This window comes from Ursus americanus, chromosome 18 (genome assembly GCF_024610735.1).
Source record: "Ursus americanus isolate L20-20 chromosome 18, mUrsAme1.1.p, whole genome shotgun sequence".
Classification (NCBI taxonomy): domain Eukaryota; kingdom Metazoa; phylum Chordata; class Mammalia; order Carnivora; family Ursidae; genus Ursus; species Ursus americanus.
The window spans coordinates 44,428,192-44,452,970 of record NC_142144.1 but is presented as its reverse complement, the minus strand read 5'-3'; the positions used below and the strand labels follow the sequence as shown (position 1 = coordinate 44,452,970).

The window sequence follows — 24,779 nt, the reverse complement described above, 5'->3', positions numbered from 1 at the left end:
GAAATGGGTTCTATTTTGAGGCAAAGGGGAGGCTTATGAATACTTTATAATGTTTGCATTAGACAGCCTATGTCAGCATGAAGAGATTGCGTCCTTTGGGTGAGTAAGCCACTCCCTGGTCAGTGGTTAGAAATTTTAAATGTCTTTCCTGAAACAAACTTCCTGGGGGCAGTTGAGTCACCAATAAGGTGATTTCAAGGCAGACAGAAAACCTTCAGCAGAGTAATAATGAACCACTTCGTAAATATCCATTAGGCCCAAGAGTCTACTCGGCATTTGAACAGAAGCGAGCGGAAAGCCATTAGTGTGGCCACGTTTTGAAGCTGCACAAAGACATCCGTGGAGGGGCCTACACTGTGAACCTTCTCCTCACCCACACCATCCGTATCTCCTACCTTAAGCTGGGATGGGGCTCCTAGGAATTGACTTGGTCAGAAAACAGTGAGGGGTCAGCATGATTTATTAAAATTCAAACTGCTGAATCAAAATTTCCAGAGAGAGGAACATCCTTTTCTAACACCCAGGCACCATTAGTGAGGCCAGGCTAGTGCTGCCTGAATCCTGGATTCGGTAGCTGTGCAGGAAACGTGTGCTAACCCTTAAGATTGCTAAGGGCTAACTAAGTTCCATGGTTTTATTGGTTTTATTAAAATGGCATTTGGTTTGGGGTGTCTGATAGTGTAAGGTTCCCCCAGAAGTACCTCTAGAGGTATCGATTAGCACGTAAGTAGGAGGTGATCCAGGGACACGCCGGCAAAAGCGCTGAGGGGCAAGGGAAGAACAGCGGTAGAGGGTCATTATCACAGGTCAGCAGGATGGGCGAAGGAGTGCAACCCCATGGAGGAATCTGGGAACCTCACACGTATGCCCCACATGAGGAAGGAGGTGCCTGTGCTTCCACGCACCAGCTCCCACCACGGACTGCTGCAGGAGGTGCGGGGTGGGGAGGAGACAAAGGCCTCAGATGCCCGACCTTCAGGCCTGCTGCGTGCCTGCAGCCAGAGGGAGTGCTGAGGGGATGAGCAGCAGGTGCTGACACTGGAAGTCAGGCCCAGCGTGCACTGAAACGGCAAAGGCCTAGCAAACGTGGGAAGGGCAGCAGTAGCAGCTGCTGCTGCAGGGAAAAAACGTCAAAAAGGAGGCAAGCACCAGCACCTTGCGGTGGACGACTGTGAACCAGAAAAACATGGGCTGTGAGTGTCTAACACTCAGATATTGGCGTGCATTGCTGGTTTCAGCCACAACGGGAGAAAAGTGACCTCTACCATTCCAGCAGTGACAGCACCACTGCTGAGTGCCCCGCATGCTTAAGAGCGCGACATAACTGGATTGCTCTGCGTAACAAGGGGGAGTGGAATTTGAAGGACCCTGTGAGAATCAAGGATGTGGACAGAGGCCTGGGATCCTGGGTGGCGTGTGCAGGCTGAGGAGGAGAAAAAAATCACTATTGCTCCCATTCTGCTCCCCACCCCAAGCAGAGTAGCCGTGTAGAAGGCTGGAAAAACGGAGGACTTTCAATATAGCTTTCATTGTTTTTAATGCAGGGGGAGTATGTGTACAAAGAATAAACTTCTCTCTCTGTTCTTCAAAATCTTCAGTAAAAACAACATTATTTACCAATGCTTTGGTATGAGTTGACTCTAGGGATGTTAGAATGCCACTGGTCTACATCTTTCCGGGGCAGAGTTTGACAAAGGGACAACTGCATCCAGATCACATCACTGTTCACTGCACGTTCTTATAGATCAAAGTTCTCAACCAAGTGACCTGCAGGCTAATTCGGTCTCGGATACAGATGTTGCCCCACTTCCCAAATTTTAAAATAATTGGTACCAGTATTTTTCATGTGACAGAAATCACGTAAATTTCTGACCTCCTGGAAAAATAAAACACAAGTTATTAGTCACTGGAATAGTCACCTAGCAATGATCAGCCAAATAGCATGCATTATTTAGAATGCCACAGTCCCCACCATTCTTTATTGTTCACCAAATACCACATTTGCACTGATTCTTCCCAGAAAAGAATGTACCAATCAAAAATGGGAAAAACGTCAAAGGTAAAAAGAAAATATAACAGGGTGTCTGGGTGGCTCAGTCAGTTAAGCATCTGCCTTTGGCTCAGGTCATGATCCTGGGGTCCTGGGATGGAGTCCTGCATTGGACTCCCTGCTCTGTGCGGGGCCTGCTTCTCCCTCGGCCCTCCCCCTCTCTCTGCCTCTCATGAATAAATAAAATCTTAAAAAAAAATATGATGCATGATTGAGCAATACCAGAAAATAGCTTATTATTGTCTAGTAATTTGTGACCATCTCCTGTATTATTAGGGAATTCAGGTGACTTTCATAAATTTGCATGTAACTTCCTTAATGGGGAGTAGAACTTCTAGAAAAAACCTGGAAGATAAAATTGCACTGGGAGGATCTGTTTCACAGCTGATTAAAATAGAGAATTATTTCTAAAAAAGAAAAAAGAGAAAGGAAAGCTATCTAGAGTGCTGCATGATTCTAGGAAAAAAAAGGAATGCATACTTCTCTGTGGAAGTGAAGAATAATTCTATGTTTAAAACAAAAAGTGTGCATGAAACATGAGGTTTCTAGAGTCCTTGAGGGTGACCTTTGGGCTCAAAAAAGATTAGTCTGATGGTACTTTGGTTTTAAACATTAATATTTGATTTATTCAAGTTACAAACTTAAAAGCCTAGTTTTTCCTTAAGCTTCTCATTTCAGCTTACAAATTTAAATCTATTTATAATCTAGTAAATTTTAGCAATTGCTTTTAAAGGGACTTAGAGGAATATTTAGCTCCATTTATAAACAGTTATTTGAAGCTCTTCAAACATTTTAAAATTCATTTATAAATTTAATACATTTGATTTCCTTTAAGTACTTCAATTGTCTGACTTAAAACCTTCCTGAGTAATTAAATAAATCTCTTAAATCAAATAAATTTATAAATATAGTGAATCAAGTTCTTTTAAATATTCCAACACTGTAGATCAATTTAGTAATATTTCAACCTAAAACCACAAGTCTAAATCAATTACTCAATTATGCATTTTAAATTAGAATTATAAGACTGATTTGTTACTCTATCACATGAAATTTTCCTCACACATTACAAAACTTTAAATACCAAATAAACACAGGTTCCTTTTTAACAAGAAAACATTTGTTATGATTCTTTTAAATATTTTTTTTAAAGATTTATTTATTTTAGAGAGAGAGAGAGTGGAGCAGAGAGAGGAAGACAAACAGACTCCCCACTGAGCAGGGAGCCAGACACATGGCTCAATCCCAAGACCCCAAGATCATGACCTGTTTGGTTGTGGTATTTTTTATTGGTTTTTTTTTTGGATGAGTTGCTGAAGACAAAACAGAAACAACTTCTCTGAAAGTCATAACCTTCAGCGTTCCTCATCTGGCTGGGGTAATTAAGGATTACTGAATAGTAAGAGGAAGAACCACATGTTTTAGGAATGAATGAATGAAGTCTTCACATTCCTTCCAAACCCATAATCTGACATAAGTCATGGCCGATCACGTAGTTTTGTATGAGCTTTAGCAGTTGTTTCCTTCAAACACACTACACAATATTGTTTACTAAAGAGAAATAATTCTACCTCCTATTATTGTATTTTTAGAGTCTATACTTTATCTAGTAATGTCAATCTAATTGAGTTAAAACTCCACATTGATAGCACAAGCTTAAAGCAACAATTACAGCTACTGTAGACTCTCTTTGTGTCCTCTACATGCTAGAAGCCAAAGGCAAACTTCTAACATGTGTTTTTTTTTTTTTTTTTTTAACCTTCTGGAGTATTTTTATAGGTGTGGTGGGTTTTTGAAACTATTTTGTCTGGACAACCCCCAGAGCCAGGGCTCCTACACTGACCACATTCAAGGCTTACGTTTAAGCTCCCTGGCTTTTAGAGTAACACAGAAAACAAAGCTCTGAAGCATGAGGCCATCAACTAAAGCAACATGCTTCCTTTAAAGTTTCAGTTCAAGAAATGTTTGCCTTACAGAAAAGGTCTTTGCTTTCAGAGACTTTTTTCACTCAAAAGCTCTCATTTTAAATTATGTTTTATAAAGAATCTATTTATTGCTGTTTGGTAGAGATGGGAGTCACCAAGGTGTCTACAAAATGATGGGGTTATAGTGAAGGGAAAGGCAGGAGGCTTGAACTCTGCAACCCTGGGCAATCCTTAAACCTCTATGGCAGAGGTAGTGAGAACAAACCTAACATACAGGAGTGGAAAGAGCAAGCATCTTCAGGATTTGGACAGCTACCACAAATGTCTGGCTCCCAGTGATTCAGGCCTCCTCTAAAGGTATTCAGATTTGAACTTTAAAAAAAGTAGAAGAGATGTCCATGAAGTGGATGAAACCCAGGGATTCAAAGACTGAGTGCAGTGCCTTTGTCACCTCCCACACAAACAGTGCTGATCAGTGAAGAAGCTGTCAAAACTCCAGGCATCTTTCTCCCTGTAGGAGAAGTGGCCTAGAGGTAAAAACTTCTACCAAGGTTACTCAGTACTATTGTAGCCAAACCTGTCAATATTTTAGTAAATGTTTCCATTTTACCCCTCACTTCCTTTAGGACCAAGTCCCTTCTTTCCACATTGCACATTTTGCGTTTTTTTGTTTTTTTTTTTTAGATTTTATTTATTTATTTGAGAAAAAGAGAGCACACAAGCAGGGAGAACAGCAGAGGGAGGGGGAGAAGCAGACTCCCCGCTTAGCAGGCAGCCTGACACGGGGCTCGACACCAGGACCCTGGGATCATGACCCGAGCCGAACGCAGAAGCTTAACCAACTGAGCCACCCAGGCGCCCCCCACATTGCATATTTTTCATAGACCCCTCCAGTTAGCAATTTGAAACAAAATGTTTCATGTTTATGTTGACGTAAAACATACCATATATTAGAACCTAAAATTAGGATATGTAAACCCCTAAAATGACAGCAAAATGACAAGTGAAGATATATTAGAAGATATATTTTAGTCCAATCATATATAAAATACAGAAATGAGAGTAACTCAGCAATCACTAAAAAATGCATTTATTCATCTACCTATTCGTCCAATTATCCATTCACTCATTTATTCAGTCATCATATACTGAGCTCCTGTTATGTGCTAATAAGCACTGAGGGCAAAAAGGTCAACAAAATAGACACTCCTTCAAGGAGACACTGCCTGGAATATGGTAGAGACAAGACATCGATCATAAGATAGTGCATTAGAGGATTACAGATGATGTTCTGGGAGCAAAGAGAAGGCACACCCAAGTTCAGATGAGGGACGGGGTGGGAGCTCTAAAGGCTTCCTGAATAAAGAGTCTTAAAGAATAAGCAGGAGTTAGTTGGGTAAAATGGATAATAGCATTTTAAAGTTAATGGTTTCTTCACACATAACAACAAAACACATTTCCAGGACATGAAGGTTTTCTAAACCTATTATATCCACATGAGGCTCAGATCTGATGTGAGCAGAGCCCATCACATGATCTCCCTGTAGCTCATGGGAAGTTGGTGTGAATTTTCCTAACACAGGCCCACGAATCCTCGGATAGTACAATGGACATATAATGCAAACTCGACGGCATCTCAAAGAAATGCAGCCAGAAGACATCAAGTACAATCCAGTCCCTCTCTCATGCACAGTGTGGACACACACACAGCTACACAAATAGTAAGAGCCCGAGAATCCTAAAGCTAGATCCTTGCAAAGAAACGTTCATGTCCCTTTCAGCCAGAGAACTAAATTAAAAAAGAAGGGAAAGTATCTTAGAGAAATAGTTGCAAATGAACAAAGGAGATGAATTCTTGGGATGTCTTGCATTTTCCAAGTAAGCCGAAGGAGCTTCACTTCCTCTTCCTTACTTTGCTGAAGTCACTGTTGTTTTCAGCTCACTGTACTTTTATCAGTACTAACTGGAACATACTTCCTGCCAGGATTTAGCATTTCCAGATTTTTTTTTGTAGGCACTGATTTAATGGCGCTGACATTAAGGTTTCTATCCACTGGGTCACATAAAAGCCAACTAAACTGGGCTGCAAAAGGAGAAGAGTGTTGAAAATCAAAAGGAGTGGGAGGGCAGAAAGAGGACCGTCAATGTGCTTAGCCCGCCGCAGAGACATGATAGCCGCTGCTGGCTCTAGTTATTAGCACAGCATGATGAAGGTCTACTGAGAGTTTCCACTGAGCCTCCTCCTGATGGGAAAAAGCTTAGAAAGGAGGAGAAGGCTACAGTCTATCTTCTTTGATCTCACAGACAGTGAACCAAATATTCCCATCTTAGTAGAAATAGACAAACAAGCCAGTTCCCAAATCAGCTCTTCGAGCCCCTCCCAAGGGCTGTGGCCAGTTTGGTCCCCCTACTGAAACTCAGGCATTCGCACAGAAAGCACAGATCCATACTGCTTTTAGGAAAGAGCAAAGGCATGAGGGAACCACCAAGACTTTAGTTTTTCTAAGCCCATTTTGAATCGCTGCCTAAACTCTGTGGGAACCAGACAAGTAATTGAGGGGAGGAAGCAAGTGTGGGTGTACCTAGAGAATGCGGAGGACTGTGACAAACTGGGGAGTCCAGGCCCTATTTAAGGGGCACCCACTGTTCAACTTTAACCCAATGTTCTGTCATAACAGCATGGAGGTCCAACGGCCAAATCCTCTGATATTTTAAGAGAAGTGGAAATAGAAGTTGAATGTGAAATTTCCAATTCTGAAATGTTGGCAACAAATGTAAAACACATCCAGGTCAAACAAAATCAGCCTGGTGCCAGATGAAGCTGAGAGGTCAATGGTTTGTACCATCTGATCAAAGTTTTAAGGCAAGAGTTTGGAGATCATCTCAACAGCAGAAAAAAAGACAAAGTAGAGACTTTGCTAGAGCTTAGGTCCCTGAACTACGCTAGTCTAACCCAGAAGGGCCCCAAGAAGCATACCAGCTAGCCTTGGATACAAATAACTTTTATGTTTTCTCTTTTCTCAAAGCAAACTTACTATTAGGTTCAAGATTTCGTAGGAAGAGAAATAAAGAGACCTGGTTTTGATGTTGTGGATTTTCTTTTAAAGGTTTTATGGGGAATGTGGCCCTATCAGATAGTTTGCATTGGATCTCTATATTCAGTCTTATTTATTGAAATAAATTTGCCAGTTTGGTTTTCTCTGATTCTCAAGATGACTTATTTTCACAGAGAGTAGAATTGAATGATCTGAGTCTTTTGATGAGTTTTATAGACAAAATGAGGACTTTTTAACCTGGCTTTCCTCAGCATTTCAGGGACTGTAAGAACAATTTTTAATACACAAGGACATCCCACCTGAATTTCGCGGTGGTCAAAAGGAGTTCAGTGTTAAAAAATCATGTTATAAACCTGATAAGGGCTTCATAGCCATGGGTTTATTTCTGTGAAGTGGGTGGTCAATGGGCAAGAAATCAAGTGCTCTGCCCTGGACAGGCAGGAGTGGCACCCTTTCATTCTTAAAATCTCCAGCAATGCAGAGCAGAGGCTTAAGCAGTTTGAAATAGAAAGAGTCGAAAAGATTTACATGTCCATCTGGGAAATATTTATTTGATGTCCCAGGTATTGTTCTAGGGGCTGAAGACCTGCAGCAAATTAAACATATCTACTGCCACTATTAAAAAAAAATGTCTTAACAAATAAATGTATACTGTACTGTCAGACAATGCCAAGTGCCACAGGAGAGAAAGCAGAGAATAAATGAGTCATGACAGGAGAATAAGGCTACTTCAGAAAGTTTTCTCTAAGGTCGCAGAGTGCATTTCCTAGACATGGGAAGGAGCAAGAAACATTTCCAAACCTGCATTCACAGCTCTCTTCACCTTGCAGGGAGAAAGCACAACTGGAAACCCAGCCAAACCAGTTAAAAATCCTATTTTTGGGCAGACTTAGACTCCCCATGCCTCTGTTTCCTCGCCTGTAAAATGGGGTAATATTAACCACCCACCTCAAAGGATTCCAAGCAGATTACACATGGCCATGTCACAAAGTTCTGTGCAGAGATCACTGTGTCACTATAATCATTATCATCACTGTGGCGAGCACAGCGTCCGCCTCCAAGCAGTTCCTCAGCTGACATCAGTTCCTTTTCCCTTTTCATGTCCCTTAGAGCGGTGGTGCAGAGTGGGTGTGAACACGCACGTGTAAGCTCCAAATAGGAGTTCTTTTGTAGGAGTGTGATAGATTGGATAATGCTGGGGCTGAGGGCAGCTTGGGTTCTTTCTGGACCAAAGTAAGGAGCAGAGTTCCAATTTCGCTGCTCTTTTCTCTTCTTTCTTTCCACACAAATAGAAACTACAATCTAATGAAGAACTAGAAAGCAATTTTCGAAGGCATTTTTGGACTGTCTTACAGTTTTTCATGGTCAACACAAAAACTTCCTACTTCCATTAAAAACAAAAACTTAAAAAATTAACAGTTGTATGAAACCAAATCCTTTAAAATGATAGTGCTAGCATGGAACTTTGATTTGATTTGTATGGGTTTGATGACTGCCCAAAAGTTGCAAAAATTTTCCAATGCAAAAATAAGAACTTTTGTGAAATGGATGAAATGCGCCAAACATATATTTGATGAATCAATTCTAACACTAGTTGAATACTAACTGTGAGATTTTTCAAAGGTTGTTGAAAACGGGTCCCTTCAGCAATGCAGGTGAGGGAAAAGTTGAAAAATTGATTTCAAATTAAATTTGCAAACTTAATCCCACAGCTGCTTACCTACATTTGCCCAGATATGAATTTAATAGATTTTTCCCACTCACCATTAAAAAGAAAGTATGTGTTAGTCTCTTGAAAAACTGCCCCTAGGAAATCTACTTGAAAAATAACAAAAATAAAGAAATAGCCATTAATTTATGAAGAACAATTAATTTCTAGATGTGCCATATACAGCATTACAGCCAGCATATTAGTAAATTTATTCCAAATCTTTCAAATTAATTAAATGTATTAAATCAGAAGCTGCATAAATCACAATATATTATAAAAACCAATGTTTATTTCTAGATCTAATACGTCTGTGAAGAAACCATGCCAGTTAATTTCCACAGACTGTCACAGACAGAAGAAAAACAAGACTGGCATAGCTTTGACTTGAAACAATGAATCTGCATTGCCATGATCATTTTCACTGTACAGAAATTATAGGTGGTCAAATAAATGGGCTAGCATTAAACCTAGCACACAAACCCTTTGTTGAGTTGTATTCAAACTTTTAACAATATCCATTATAAGTTCCAGTAAATCTGATCCTTTTGACTACTATATTTAATAACTCAACACCCCTCACCCTCACTCCCAGTGTCCCTTGTCGAATTCTCCTTTTTTATCCACAACACTTATCTTACTTCTTCTATATGTATGTGTGTATATATGCACACATTATACATAATACCTATGACCTATTTTCCCTCAGAACACTGTAAGATCCACAGTCACAGGAATCTTTAATTTGTTCAGTGAGAGGACCCAAGCACTTAGAACAGTGCCTAGCACATAGTGAGCTTTCAATTCCTATGTGTTGTCTGGATAAATCTAAATGCTTTTATAGCAGCTTGTTATTTAAAGCACACAATGGTGGATTTTTTTTTTTTTGTAAGATGAATTCTTCTTCCATTTAAAAATGGGCATTCATTTCTTAATTATGAGCCCATGTTTCTCTCTGCCAGGTGCTCTAAAAGAATTAACTGCAGTTTGTGTATCAAGAGGAAAGACAGAAAAGGTCACTAAACCACAATGTGGGTACTCATATCCTCATAACCAGTCACTCTCATACTTAACAGCTCCAGGCCAACAATGTACAAATGCCAACATACCAAAACGTCTGTAGCCATACAAACATGGTCTGGCCCAGAAATCAAAAGCATGCCATTGAGACATTAACGTAACAAAAGCAGGCTCCCTGCAGGAGACCACCCTTCATGTCAGACTAGTCATTCAGCTACAGTCACAAGCTCATCTATATTCAGGTATACCTTATTTTACTCCTTAAAGGCAAAATGCAAAAAACACTTAACAATGAGTACTCCAAAGTATCAATACAATTCCAATGTATAAAGTTCTCCTTCAAATGGCTAACCAAACACCCTTTCTCTCTCATTCTGAGTCAATCATCAAATCACCTATTTTTTTTTCAGTTTTCCTATAAAGAAATATGTACTGACGTCTCAGATATTAAAAACAACTCTTTAATGTGATATCTACATGTACCAGGAGGATGTCCTTGGATGTAACACATTCTTGGAGTCTCAGTTTCATCATTCCTTGAACAAGGTCAATGCCACGCAGAATTGTCAAGGTTTAAAGGTAGTGAATGCAAAAGTCTTTTGAGCATGGTGTTTGGCATGTAGTACTGTGGCATAATTTCTACTGAGGTAATAATTTGAATTCTACTCATAGCTGTAAAAGGCAAAATCATGAGCAGTTATTTTCTCCCATTATATGAATATAGCTATGTCTCTGTGATCTGACTTCTGCGGTTTTACGTAGGGGTTGAAAGGGGCAGCAGGTGTCAAGGGAAATAAAGGGAGGTTAGTCTTCCTTCGAATGAGAAGGCAAACAATATGCCCAAGGGCATCTTCCAAATGAGACTATGGTACCTAGAAAGGGCGAACCAATCCTGTAGCTCAGCACCTTGCTGAATGATGGCTATGCCTAACTTGTCTTTAAATGGATCATGTTGGGGCACCTGGGTGGTGCGGTCAGTTAAGTGTCTGACTCTTGGTTTTGGCTCGGGTCATGATCTCAGGGTCGTGAGACGGAGCCCCAAGTTTTCAGGCTCGGTGCAGAGTCTGCTTGAGTTTCTCACTCCCTTTGCCCCTCCCCCCATGCTCTCTATCTAAAATAGATAAGTAAATCTTTTTAAAAAAATAAAATGGATCATGCTCATAATGAGTCAGTGACAACCAAAATCCGTAAGAACAAGGACACTTTCACAAGAAAGTCAGACTGTAAGGCATCCAGAACTCATGTAACACCTTAGGAAGATCCCCACCCCAATAATAACTGGTGTTGGAAATTTATCTATCCACTTTGGCAAGTAGAAGTTTAGACCAATTTGAGCTTTGAACAATGAGGAAATGTAACATTTATGCATTCAAATATTATAGAACAAATTCATACCCATCACTCAAATGGGAGGCCCACATTAACTCCATGGAGGGATTTTCTCTTTGAGTGGGGGGTTACAGAGGCAATCTTTTTTTTTTTTTTTTTTTTAAGATTTTATTTATTTATTTGAGAGAGAAAGAGAGAGAGGACACGAACCTGGAAGAGGCAGAGGGACAGACCTCCTGCTGAGCAGGGCACCCAAAGTGGGACTCCATCCCAGGACAATGAGATCATAACCGGAGCTGAAAGCAGACACTTAACCGACTGAGCCACCCAGGCACCTTGGAAGTATCCTCTATTTATCAGAATGGTATCAGGACATCCCCAGCATTGCTACATCATGCCTTCAAGGCCACAGTACACTCCAACATCCAATCTGTGGGACACAGCCCTGGGACACAGTCACCAGCTTTACTAAGGGAGGTGCAACTCCCCCGCAAAGCAACTAACCATTCTAAATTCAAGTCATCAAAGGAAGCTTTCTCCTTAAAATGAACTTCAAAAAGGTGAGTCACTCCTTCTCATAGTAAGTTACCTGCAGCTAGAAAGAGAAGGGATGGTCACTTATATGCTTCAATGCTGAAACTATGGGTTATGAAATGCTTCTGTGGATGTCTTTCAAAACAAAAGGACTTGGGGGGTGCCTGGGTGGCGCAATCGTTAAGCGTCTGCCTTCGGCTCAGGGCGTGATCCCGGCTTTCGGGATCGAGCCCCACATCAGGCTCCTCTGCTGGAAGCCTGCTTCTTCCTCTCCCACTCCCCCTGCTTGTGTTCCCTCTCGCTGGCTGGCTGTCTCTGTCAAATAAAAAAATAAATAAATAAAAAACAAAACAAAACCACAACGACTTGAGTAACTGCAGCCACAGACGTCAAAAAGCACTCCCCAGGGTGACCACACAAGCAGCGGCAGCATCGAAATGGAAAACCCTTAATTGAGAGCTTATTCAGGTGCCAGCCACGGCCCTACGCACTTCCTAAGCATTGTCTTGTTTAGTCCTGACCACAGCCCACTGATACTATTATCCCATTTTTTTCAGATGAAGAAATTCAGATTTAAAGGGATTAAATAAACTGTTGAAGAAACAACTAGTAAATGGCAGAGTAGAAGTTCCTGAGTCCAAGCTCGGCACCTCAGTGGCACTAGTCGGGCATCAGAATCAGAGCAGCTCTGGTCTACGGCTTCTCAGTCAGGCTGATCAAATCCCAGTCGTCAGCCAGCCGTCCTATCTTTTGCTCTTATACCCCTTGTCTTCCTGATATTGCAATTAGCAAATCTTCCAACCCGGATCAATCAGGATCCTGGGAGGAAAGCAAAAACCACACCAAATATCTTCCCAGAGAGCATCTGACATAAGGAATTAGTTAAACAGGTGCAGTGTAACTGAAAAGGGGAACAGGGAAGACCGTGGTAATGCAGAAATGAAAACCAAACAAAACCAACACCACCCCTAGGGAAGAAAGGGAAGAGATGGAGTAATTCAGATCTGGAAGCTTGGAGAAGGGACTCCGCAGAGCTGGGAGCAAGCTTCTGAGGGGTGGGTGCTAATCAGCTCGTACTAGCCGTACCAGAACCAACCAAACAACTGGAGACTGAATCTAAGGGCCACTGCCAGGATGATGAACAGGAATGGCGAACACACAGGAAGGAGCAAACCCTTCTCCTCTCTTCTTTCAGTCTCCGTTCAGTGCCCCTGCAGAGTCTAACTGGGAGGCAGCCTCAAGGACTCCCAGCCTAAACACTGTGAGTCCAGTATAGAAGGGTGGGCTTGGAGTTCGAGACAAAAAGCTCAAGGACTAACTAGCACACACCCTATCGGGGTGCGCTGGTTAAAGGAGTGAGCTCATCGCTGACAATCCTGTCCCTCGGCCAATGAAGTGTGACCCATAAGAATGCCAACTGAAAACACTCTTCCCATCTGATCTGGCCTCCAGGGAATGGCTTCATGAATGGGAGAAAATCAGTCTGTGTTCACGCCCGGTGTGTAAATATTGTACCGAATTTGATCACAAGCATCTTTACATTCAACATTTACGCGACAGTCAGTTCTGCTATCACTCCACACAGGCATTCCCCAAATCAGTCTACTATGTGAAATCACGCAATAAAAACCACATGCCTCGTGGGGAAAGCCAGGCTAGGGGTGCAACACTCACAAAGACTTGTCAGTAACATAGAGGAACCTAATAAAAATAGTAAACAGTTTTATACATATTAAATGATTAAGAAATATGTTCATACTACAATAAGTATGTAAGGAATCTTATGAAACTTGACCTTGAAAATGCCTCAAGTTTGCTTGTGGAAATGAGCATCTGATGGGCTGCAGCTTGTGAGTTACTGTGACATGGTAGGAGAGGGGCCACCTGAAATCAGAGGCACGGTTGTCACACCAGCTGTGGGGATGTGGGGGAGTGTGGCTTATGGCCCAGAGAACTGAAGCAGGTGGTAGATTTCTGAGCTGTGGGTGTGTGACCTGTGTATTCCTACACAGCCCACTTCAGCTGGGTATAATTTTCCATATTTACCTAATGTTCCTTGCAGACAGAAGCCCACATAACACTACAAAATCCATTTTGTGACCAAATTGTTCCCTAATATACTGGTATTAGAACAAATTAATGGTTTCAAAATAATTACAGCAACTGATTATATTCTGTAGGCCAGGGAATATTAACTCCAATTTTACAGATGAGAAAACTGACTCAGAAAGATCAAACTTCTCTACTAAAAAAAAAAAAAAATGCATTCTGTCTTTCTTGGGGCAGCACTATATCTTCTCATCTAAGGTACATCACTTGACAGTATGAGGTCAAAGCAATAGAACTTAAGGGCAGCTTTCAGTGCAGTTTTGCTGGTGACCTTCTCCAGGTGGGTGTAAGTGCCATGGGATGGAATGGCCGGTGATCTCAATCTTCTTTAGGTCAAAGTTTAAAGCAGAGCTGCCGAGCAAAGGAATTCGTGTCTCTCCTTCACTTTCTCATAAATGAACTTCTAGAGACCTCTGTCACAGTGCTACTCAAAAGATGTCTGACAATAGCTGAAACCCATGGAAATAAATATCCCAACGTTCAAGGTCCAGAAATAAAACATAACATGAACTTCTAAGTTTATTGTTCATATTCTTCCAAAGTGATCTTTCTAAAATGCAGAAGTCAATGTCATTCCCAAGCTGAATATTCTTTGATGGTTCCCTAATGCCCAAAAGATAAGGCCCCAAGCTTCTCAGCATGGAGAATAAGGTACTCCTAGATATGGCACCTGCTTACATATCCAGCTTCATCTCCAACTAAGCACTCACCTAAAACCTGGGCTCCAATCAGCTGAAAAGTTTGCTTTTCCACACACCCAAGTTCATTTCAGAGCTACATAAATCTCCCCACACTAATCCCTCAGTTGAATGCCTGCATGCTCTATGTCCAACTTCTGAACACCAACCCACTACTGCTCACAGCTCTTTGAATAGGATCCCCTCCCCATATCATTAGGCAGAATGAACAACTTCTTTTGTTGGGCCCGTACTGTGTACACTAACTTCCATCATAGCAGTCTGCCAGGCATATTTGTATGAAATCTGACTCTTTTCTTCTTCTTCTTTTTTTTCTTTTAAATCACACCTACCTATAGGTATTGGCCATGTCTGAAAAATCTCCACATCCCTAGAACCTAGCTCAATGCCTGGTAACTAAATATATCATAAACGTTTAAGGACTGAATGACAAAAGGCTATGTTATCATAACAGAAAAGAGATAAATCTATACCTTTTTCTTTCCTCCATCTGAAATCTGGAAAGGACCCTCAGCTCTACTACGTTTCTGTGTAGGCTAGACCTACTGAACTTGGGAGGAGGGGAGCAGCAGAGGGGGAGAGAGAGATAGAGAGAGAAAGAGAATCTTAAGCAGGCTCCACGCCCAGTGCAGAGCTGATGTGGGGTTTGATCTCACAAGCCCGAGATCATGACTTGAGCTGAAAACAAGAGTTGGACACTTAACCAACTGAGCCGCCCACACGCCCCCTAAAACCTAATTGATAAAGGCAGATGTCATGGGCTGAAAGTGTGTGTGTCCTTCAAAGTCATATATCGAAGCCCAATGCCCAGGGTGATATTTGGAGATGGGGCCTTGGGGCAGGGGGGCAGGTTTAGATGAGGTCATCAGGGTAAGGCCCTTCTGATGGGATTAGTGCCCTTATAAGAGGAAGACAGAGAGAGCTCTCTTTCTCCATGCACATGTACCAAGGAAAGGCCACGTGAGCTCCTATCAAGAAGGTCACTGTCTACAAGCCAAGAAGCAAGTCCTCACTAGGAACCAAATCTGTGGGTACCCTGATCTTAGACTGTAAGACATTCCACAACTTGGGAGAAATTTCTGTTGTTTGCACCCCTCAGCCTGTGATACTTTGTTATAGCAATTGAACCAAAGTAAGATGGCATATGATCAACAGACGTATCAAATGATTTTTCGAAGATGAAGATGGCCTGGGTCCATCATCTTACATCAAAGTGTACACCTCCTGAGGACACGAAATGCACAGATGCTTCACACAAAAGGCCTGAAATATAGATAGTACCAAGAAAGTGAAAATTAGACAGTAGGAAATGCTCACCTGGGTTGAATTATTAAGTGAGGTATCTACCCAAGAAGCTATAGAGGAAAAATAGAATTTTGACTGCTGTGGAAAATAAACACTTTATAGAATCTGAGGACTGTTAAGAGAATTACCCCGCTCACAAACTCTCTAAGTACCAGAGGCCAGTCACCCGGTTCCACATTGAGGCCAACTTAAATCAAATGCCATAACACATTTGTAGACACCAGATCTAGGACGTTGTAAAAAACTGGCTGCTCAGTGGCTTGCCTCGAGTTTTTCTGGATCTGTTTTCTGGATCTGGATACTGATGGGTGGATTGCTGCCCCTGGGCAGCAGTGGAACAAATAATAAATCATGTGATGGTACATCCAGTCCCAAGGACTACTAGGCATGATATTCTTGAAAATGCGTATTCTAAAAAAAAGAAAAAGTATCCACAAAAAGTCTAGTTTTTCCCCTCCATTTGGGTCCCGCATTTCTTATCATGAAGAAATGGTAAACCGCTGGTTGGTTAAGTGTCCTGAGAATCCTGTCTTACGTGTATATCAGAAGATGAATACAGGCATATTTAAAGGCAGATAATATGTGTCCTCATTTTGGAAAGTTGGCCACACTGAGGTTCTAGGTCTGTTTTTTCAAGCACCCAACGAAGATTTCCACGGTATATCTCACAGTTGCCTCAAATAACACCTACAACACCCTTCTCTGGTCCCTTTCCCACAAACAGGCTGACCTGCCCCAAAGCCCTATTCCTACATGGTATGATCATCAGCCCTATTGGATTCCCTAGTTCGAATCCTCAAATTGTCCTTTATCTCTCCTACTTGTCTCCTGTCAACAAAATCTCATCACTCTTTCCTGTAAGATATTAGGGATAGGCAAAACATCGAAACCTTTTCCTGACCACGCTTTGGAACCAGAGCATACATTCTGGGAGTGGCTATAGTGCTGTTGGGCGATGGCTACCCAACCAGCGGATCCATTGCTCAGCCCTACCACTTGGAGGTAAGGTGTGACCATGTGAGTCAGTTCTGGACGGTTCCGTGTGAGCAATGACAGGTGCCACCTTCAGTCCAGGCTCATGGAAAACCCCCTCACAGTGCTCTTTTTTTCTTTTATTATTTTGATGTTAGTCATCATACAGTGTATCATTAGCTTTTGACATACTGTTCCATGATTCATTGTTTGCGTGCAACACCCAGGGCTCCATGCAATATGTGCCCTCGTTAATACCCATCACCGGGCTAGCCCATCCCCCCACCCCCCTCCCCTCTAAAACCCTCAGTTTGTTTCCTGGAGTCCATACAGATGGGGAGACGAACCATGAAAGACTATGGACTCACAGAGCTTTCTTATGCTTCTCCCTTCTCTTCTGGCGGCAGTGAAATCTAAGGTCTTAAGAGACAGGGAAGCCACGGAATGGAAGAAGCTTGGATTCTCTGTCACCATGTGAAGGAGAATTGCCCCCTTCCAACAATATCCCACTTAACAGATACATCAAGAAATATGCTTTATTATAATAAGCCACTGAAATAACTGCAGTTTGCTATTTTACAGCACAAAGAGCAAGAATTCTAAAACCATATAAAGTAAAAGCCATCTCCATATATGTGATAATAAGGGCTATGGAACTGCCCTTGATTATGAGTCAAACCTCTTTTTTTTCAGGTGTACAACAAACATACTGATTCAACAATTCTATACATTACTCAATGCTCACCACGTTAAGTGTAGCCAAACACTTGACTTAAACCTCTTAGAGTGATTCAAACCTCTTAAAATTTACTACTGCTTTGTGAAAATAACTGTAATTGTGCTATGTATCACATTAAAAGAAAAGTCACCATTTATTGACCTCTTTCTGCGTGCGAGGCAGGGATCATACTACATGTTTTATGTATTTTAATCTTATAAACAGCCTACAATGTAGATATTGCTAACTCTGTCACATTTCATAAATGAGAATGCTTAGGCCCAGGCAAGGTAGCAGGGACAAGCCTGGGTCGCACAGCTAGAGAGCACCACAGCCAGAACTCAAGCCCTAGGCTGTCCTTCTCCAAAGCTCCTCGACTGCTTGCTCTCCCTCCTTCTTTAAGACAAAACCAAAACAAAACAAGATAAGAATGCTAATGGATTTCACTCCAGTTACCACAGGAGATTCTGCATTTCACAATGTGCATGTGAATTTATTTTCTGCCATACAGAATAAACAATCTCGTATTTTAGTTAACACTACTGCAGAGTCCCTCAAGTCTCGCTCAGGGACCCCTCAGCCTGATCTCGGCAGCAGTATAATGAAAGGATGCTTTCTGCGGCTCATCTCCACTTGCCCGGTACCCCGCTAACAGCGTTCCACCCTTCACCCCATGAGTACCTCACACGCCTCACGTAGGCCCCTCTGAAGTTAGGCTTGTACCATCTCTGACCATCTTTTAATTCAATCACCAGTCTGAGAATACAGACTTCAGGCTTGGTTTCCAAAATAGTAGACCATCGCTAGCAAGCTGGCTAACGTGCTAAGTCAGCTCATCAGACTAAGTTTCTTCCTCTCTCGCTCTCCAAGAAAATCCAGACGACAGGTAGCTTGCATCGTGCCTTTGAAAAGTCTCGAGAACTGAATCGGTTCCCTAAATGATCTACTCTAACGAGATGGGTTTTTTAATTAATTAATGATCTTTACATAAACTGCCTTGTTTATGACCAACTGCCTTCCAAATTACAGGCTGATGGAGGGCCACTGATCAGTCATGGAGTCTCCCTACACAGGGCAACTTATGTGACCAACTAGGACTGACAAAGCCTCTCCCAGCAGACAACAGGGGAGCCAATTTGTGAAAAAGGATAACCAGGCATGGCTGAGGTCATCTCTCCAAGGGCACTGACCTCCTAACCCACGAGAGATTCCGGACAGGTATTTTATGTGCCAATCTAGGCACAAAATGTAACTTTGAGATAAAATGAAGACAAAGACAAATTAGGCACTTCCATGAGAGTACGGATTTTTTTTTTCTATTGCTATGGTAACACTACTCCATTTTAGGAGAGGAAAAAGGAAGTGTGGGCCTTAAAAACTAAGCTATACAATTTGTCAATGATGTATCAAAAAGGACTAAAAAGATATTTCTTTTAATTATTTTACTGCTGGGAATTTATCTAAGAGAAATAGTCTGATAATTGTGTACATATAAGAGACTTAATGACAGCGTTTTATTAAACAGTGAAACTGGAAAAATCAAAAATGTCCAAAAATTAAATAAATTATGGTATATTCATACAGAGAAATTCCAAAGAGCCATTATGAGTTAGGATGTAGATATATGTTTACTGACACGATGCGTGTTCACTGTGTACCTTTAAGTCCACACGTTAAGTGACAGGATAGCATATAGCATTTGACACCATTATAAAAATTTCCCAGAGAAAAATATCTAAAGATATTTATATCAAAATACTAACAGGAACAGTTATATCTAGTGAGAGAAATTTGGGATGATTGGAAAGGTTTGCTGTGTGCTTTTCAACATTTTCTAGGATGACTTTTCATTATTTGTGTCATTAAAAACAGGGAAACATGTAACCATGGCTACATGTTATATTGTAATTATTTGTAATTGTATTATTTATTCCAAAATATTTGCTGCTCCTTCCTAGGAGCCCTTGCCTGGTATCTTTTTTTGTGGAAAGAATAGAATTCTTGTACCCAAAGACATCAGGCTTAACTATGTGTCTTGCTTGACTAATAAAAGAAAAAATAAAACACAGAAGGGCATGTGTGACTCCAAGCAAAAACTTTAATAGCTATTATATGTTTCCACCAATTTTTATTTTCCTTCTACCCTGACACTGGAATGTTCCAGATAGGCTGCTGCTTCCGCCTGTATCACAAAAGAAGAAGAAGTAAAACAGATTTGACCGGACTTGCACCAGTCCTATTATGAGTGAGAAATAAATCTTGGGTTGTCATACCAACTGAGACTTTGGAGCTGTTTGTTACCACAGCATAATAAATTCTAAGCTGATTGATATATGAACTTTTACTACCACCTCCCCAACAAGACCAAACTAAGTTTTAAGTATAACATCCTCTTGACTACCTACCCGATTAGTTCTAGAGTTTCATGTTTAACGCAAACCTCCCTGTTAACGGTATTTTTAAACTGATTTGTGGCAGAGTTCACTACACCTAGCCTTCCCTTTATCCTGTCTACCTCTCCATAGCCTCTGAGTCATACTCTGCCTTTCATGACCATTTCTTTTTTTTTTAAAGATTTTATTTATTTATTCAACAGAGAGAGAGAGACAGCCAGCGAGAGAGGGAACACAAGCAGGGGGAGTGGGAGAGAAAGAAGCAGGCTCATAGCGGAAGAGCCTGATGTGGGGCTCGATCCCGTAACGCCGGGATCACGCCCTGAGCCGAAGGCAGACGCTTAACCACTGTGCCACCCAGGTGCCCCGTCATGACCATTTCTTTTAGACCCACTATTCTGCCTACATTCCAGGCCTTGCTCATTTCATATCAACATATAGTGGCCACGGACACAGACAATATCCTTCAATGTTCTTTATACGGTGTTGTGAGATTTGCGCCTTCCTTCAACACCGCTTTGCAATTTACCACCACCGGCATCCTGAACCTTTAGCTTGACCACTGCATAATTCTTCAAACTCACTACCCTCCTAACACAAACCCTCAGCACTGGCCAAAAAGCAATTTTCTTATTTTTTAAATTTTTATTTGTTTTAGCAAGAGAGAGTGCAAGTTGGGGGTGGGGCAGAGGGAGAGAGAGAATCTTAAGCAGGTTCTATGCCTATCAGGGAGCCCAGCATGGGGCTCAATCTCACAACCCTGAGATCATGACCTGAGCCAAAATCCAGAGTTGGACATTTAACTGACTGAGCCACCCAGGCGCCCCATCAATTTTGTTATTTCCTGTGCACTCCTCACATATTCCCAGAATCAGGGCCTACCTGCCCAAGGTTACAGTAATGATGTCAGCAACCTAAGCCCTCTGAAGAAAGAGTATACTGATGGTGGAATAAAGGAATAATCTCATGAGTGACTCTGATATATGTACAGGTAGTGTGCCCTCAAGGTACAGTGGACAAAGTGGGCAGAGTGAAAGGCATGGTGATAATCTCCAAATGTGGCCACCAATAATTCTTCGTATCCCTGAACACACATGACCTTTTTCCCTTCTCTTAGAACTGGGCTGGCTTTGTGACTTTTCCATCAATAAAATGCAGTGGACATGATGTTCTGAGACCTCCAAGACCATAAAAGATCTGAAGCTTCCCCCACCGCAGAGCCCAGGCAGTAAGCTGTAAGGAAGTACAACACAGACTACAGAAGGATGCAAGTCACGTGGCCGGGGACCTGGGGGACTGGTGGCCACCTCGGACTTTCCAGCTCCAGCCAAATGCAGCCATCTGAGTAGCCCCAGGCAACAATACATGGAGCACAATCATTACCCAGTTGAGCCCAACAAACACAGGGGGGAAAAATGATAGTTTTATGAAATAGTTTGTTTCAGAGCAATACATAACTAAGACAACAGGCATTCTCCTTACTGCTGCCCTGAATAGAATACCATTCCAGCCTCTTGGTGGATGGTGGTTTATGAAAGCTGTTTTTGGAGCACTCCCGGCACAGAAGCAGTGAGAAGGTACCCTCAGGTGAGTGACAGGAAGTGAATTTAAACAGTGGAATGAGGGCTAGGGGTGCACATGAAATGGGAGAGGAAAAAGACTGTAGATAGCACAGAAGTCTTGCTAACAGACTGACCTATAAGATATAACTAGATAAAAATCCAGAGGTGGTGGGAGATCCCCACTGAAGCTGTGGGCAAGAGCCAGTACCCTGTAAGTTATTCCTTCTGTGACTCTGTTTCCTCAGGTTAGCAAGGACGTGGAAGGAGTCAGGGGCATTAATAACAACTAAATCTATACACATCCCTAACACCCACCATGCTCTGGTTATCAGCAGAGAACATAAGCCCATCATGGGCAAAAGCACAAACCTGCCAACATCAGAGCATTTAAGTCCCAGGTGGCGGAGACTGCCAGCTGATCACGGACCTCATTTCCTCTGGTTCCGGGCACACAGACCACATTCTCCAGCTTCCCTTGCCGCTAAGAGAGGCCGTGTGACTGAGTTCCAGCCAACGGAATGGAGATGGAAATGATGGGCACCACTTACCAGCCTGCCTATCAGAAACCTCCATGTCTCCCCCTTACACGGCCGCCTTGGAAGGCACACAGCAACATCGGCAGAACCTCAAGAGGACAGACTCTGGGTCTCCGATCTACTGCTTGGAGGAGAGTCATCACCCAAACCAGCACACTGATTCTGGTGACTGAAAAGGTGATCCACTACTATGATTCTGGCATGTATGTTTTACAGTAGTTTATCTTCTATACCCTGATAATACATCCTAGTTGCTACATGGCAATACTATATTTGAAAATGTCCTTCAGTGCAAGGGTATCTAAAACAAGGGGTCTCTAGACACTCTGGAAAACTGTAATACAGTAATGAAAATTTCAAGTCTAAAATCTAATCAGCACAGCAGGCCAGCAGGAGTCAATGTGAAATCTTGATTCTAAAGGCGGTCTGGAACAGAATCCCTTTCTTTTTTGGCAATCTTGATCTTTGTCTTAAAGCTTTCAACTGATTGGATGAAGCCCAGCCAGAATATGGAGGGTAATCTGTTTTACTCAATGTTTACCATTTAAATGTTAATCACATTTAAAAATACCTCCAAGCAACATCTAGACTGGTGTTTGACCACATAACTGGCCTAGCCAAGGCAACAGCTAAAATTAACCATCACACCAGGAGAAGCTAACGTCTTGGTGAGCCTATGAGACCCACTGCCCTACAGGACTGTGAAGATACATAAGCTAAGAGAAGTAACGTCATCTGATTGCAAAGAGTTTTCAATTACAATGACCTTTCCTTTTTCTTATAGACCTTTTTATTTTTAATCAACTAGGGAAATTAGGTTTTCACTCCCCAAATATTTCAAAGTTCTATGGTTGCTTCCTAAATTAGAACAAACGATTTCTGGATGAGCCACTTTGTTACCTGAGCCTGGTTTTGACCCTAAAGTTATAAAAGCCAAAAGTTTAGTCATGGTTCTGAAATCACCATTCTCATTAGACAGACATGGACACTAGAAGTTACTGTGGTCTTCCATCCACCCCTAAGATTCCTCAAATCTCCATGGATCTCAGTTGAGAAACCTGAATTTTAAAATTAATGCTGGTATTCTGACCAGGCACTTAATAATTACATGTTACATAAACATGATGAATAATTTTGTATGTTGAAAAGTTGTAAAATGATGATATAAATGAAATGCTAATTATTCTCTTTTAAGAGAGCTGTTTCCTACTAGGATTAAATTCTTGCTTTTTTGACACATTTTTAAAATCTGCACTTCACAGCAGTTAGGAAATAGCAGAATTTGGTTCTGATTTAATCAGATGAGAACTAATTCAGCTTCAGGCCAAAATGACACTTGGTGGGAGAGGTTGGGAAGCTTTCACACTACATTTTTTTAAAACACAAATTTCTTTCACTCTTCCCTTGAACTTTCACTCCGCTTGATACTATTCCTAGATTTTAATTCCTAACTCCCCGAAGGGTAGAGAAGAGCCATCGAATGTATTACAATGTAAGACATCTTTAGGATACTAGAATCAAATAAGCCAGTTTTTTAAAAATCTGATTTTGGCAGAGAGGACAATAATATTTATATACAGACACACACATCATTTTGACCAAAGTCCTTTAACACCAAAAACATTTGGATATCCCTTAGCTACATTCGTTATTTCTGTGCTTCACAAAGTATGCTCCACACAGTTCTTTGTCATAGGCATCAGGAAAAATAAATCAATCAGCTGGAGGGAAACTCTACATTAAACAGCCTCCCTTATTCTGAAAATCTGTTTTTTTAAGATGTTAATATACGTGGTGACTTAAAACGCACATGTGTGCAGGCAGGTGCACAAAGTATACGTAGTTTCCCAAACTTACTTGTTCATGAACAACTTCTGTTCCCTGCTCAGAGCATCTCTCAGGATTTAGGTTCAACTAAAAAAACATGCTAGAAAATGGCCTAAAGATGCATCCAGGAAAAACTGACACTAACATCTACAACCTTTCATTTAAGGAAATGCCAATAAATTTCAGGGTCTCTGTACCTGACTCAGACCCAGTGTCAGGAATAATGCCCATTCTGTAGCTGAAGGAAAAAAGCGGAGTCTAACCTGAACAACAGCAAGGCTTCCATTCTCCAGCGTTCCAGAAAACTGATTTCCCTACAAAATACTGATGGTCTTTCAAAACAGTGTGGGTGAATGGCAGAACAACTGCTAAACACTGGGGGGGGGGGGGGGGCACTAACACAATATGATAAAAGAAGTCAAAACTATCAATATTGCTCATTTCTAGATTGTTAAAGTTATGGGAGATTTTTTTTTCTTTGTGCTGTTCTAAGTTTTCTAAATTTCCTAAAATGAGCTATAACTTTTCTAATTAGAAAATAAATTTAGGGGCACCTGGGTGGCTCTGTTGGTTAGGCATTCAACTCTTGATTTCAACTCAGGTCATGATCTGAGTCCTGAGACTGAGCCCCATGTCAGATTCTGAGCTGGGCATGGAGCCTGCTTGAGATTCTCTCTCTCTCTCTCTCTCTCTCTCTCTCTCCCCCTTGCCCCTCCCTTCTCTAAAAACAAAACCAAAACCAAAAAAACAAATGAAAATAAACTTAAATATCATTTAAAAAGGTAATCGAATATATTGCTTCTCAGGGGAGCTTTTTAACATGACTATTTACAATGACAACATTTACATCTTTATAACCATTAGAATACAAAACACCTAAATCAAAAATTAAAACTAAAAGATGAAAAATGACCAAAAAGTGCTAACCCTGCCTTTGTTTTTTGTCAAGGTACATGAGCTGCCCTTCAGCAAGAAAGGAGAGCCTTCATTAAGAGAGGCAGAGCGAACCACCGGAAAGATAGATTTCGCCTAACTAG

At 41.5% G+C, this 24,779-nt stretch overlaps 1 long non-coding RNA gene across 25 annotated transcripts in view; it reads right to left on the bottom strand.

Moving 5' to 3' along the window:
- The window catches only part of LOC123781360 (uncharacterized), a 355,277-nt gene that overhangs the window by 293,197 nt on the left and 37,301 nt on the right, over positions 1–24,779 (bottom strand). The gene's annotated exons all lie outside the window — the stretch shown is intronic.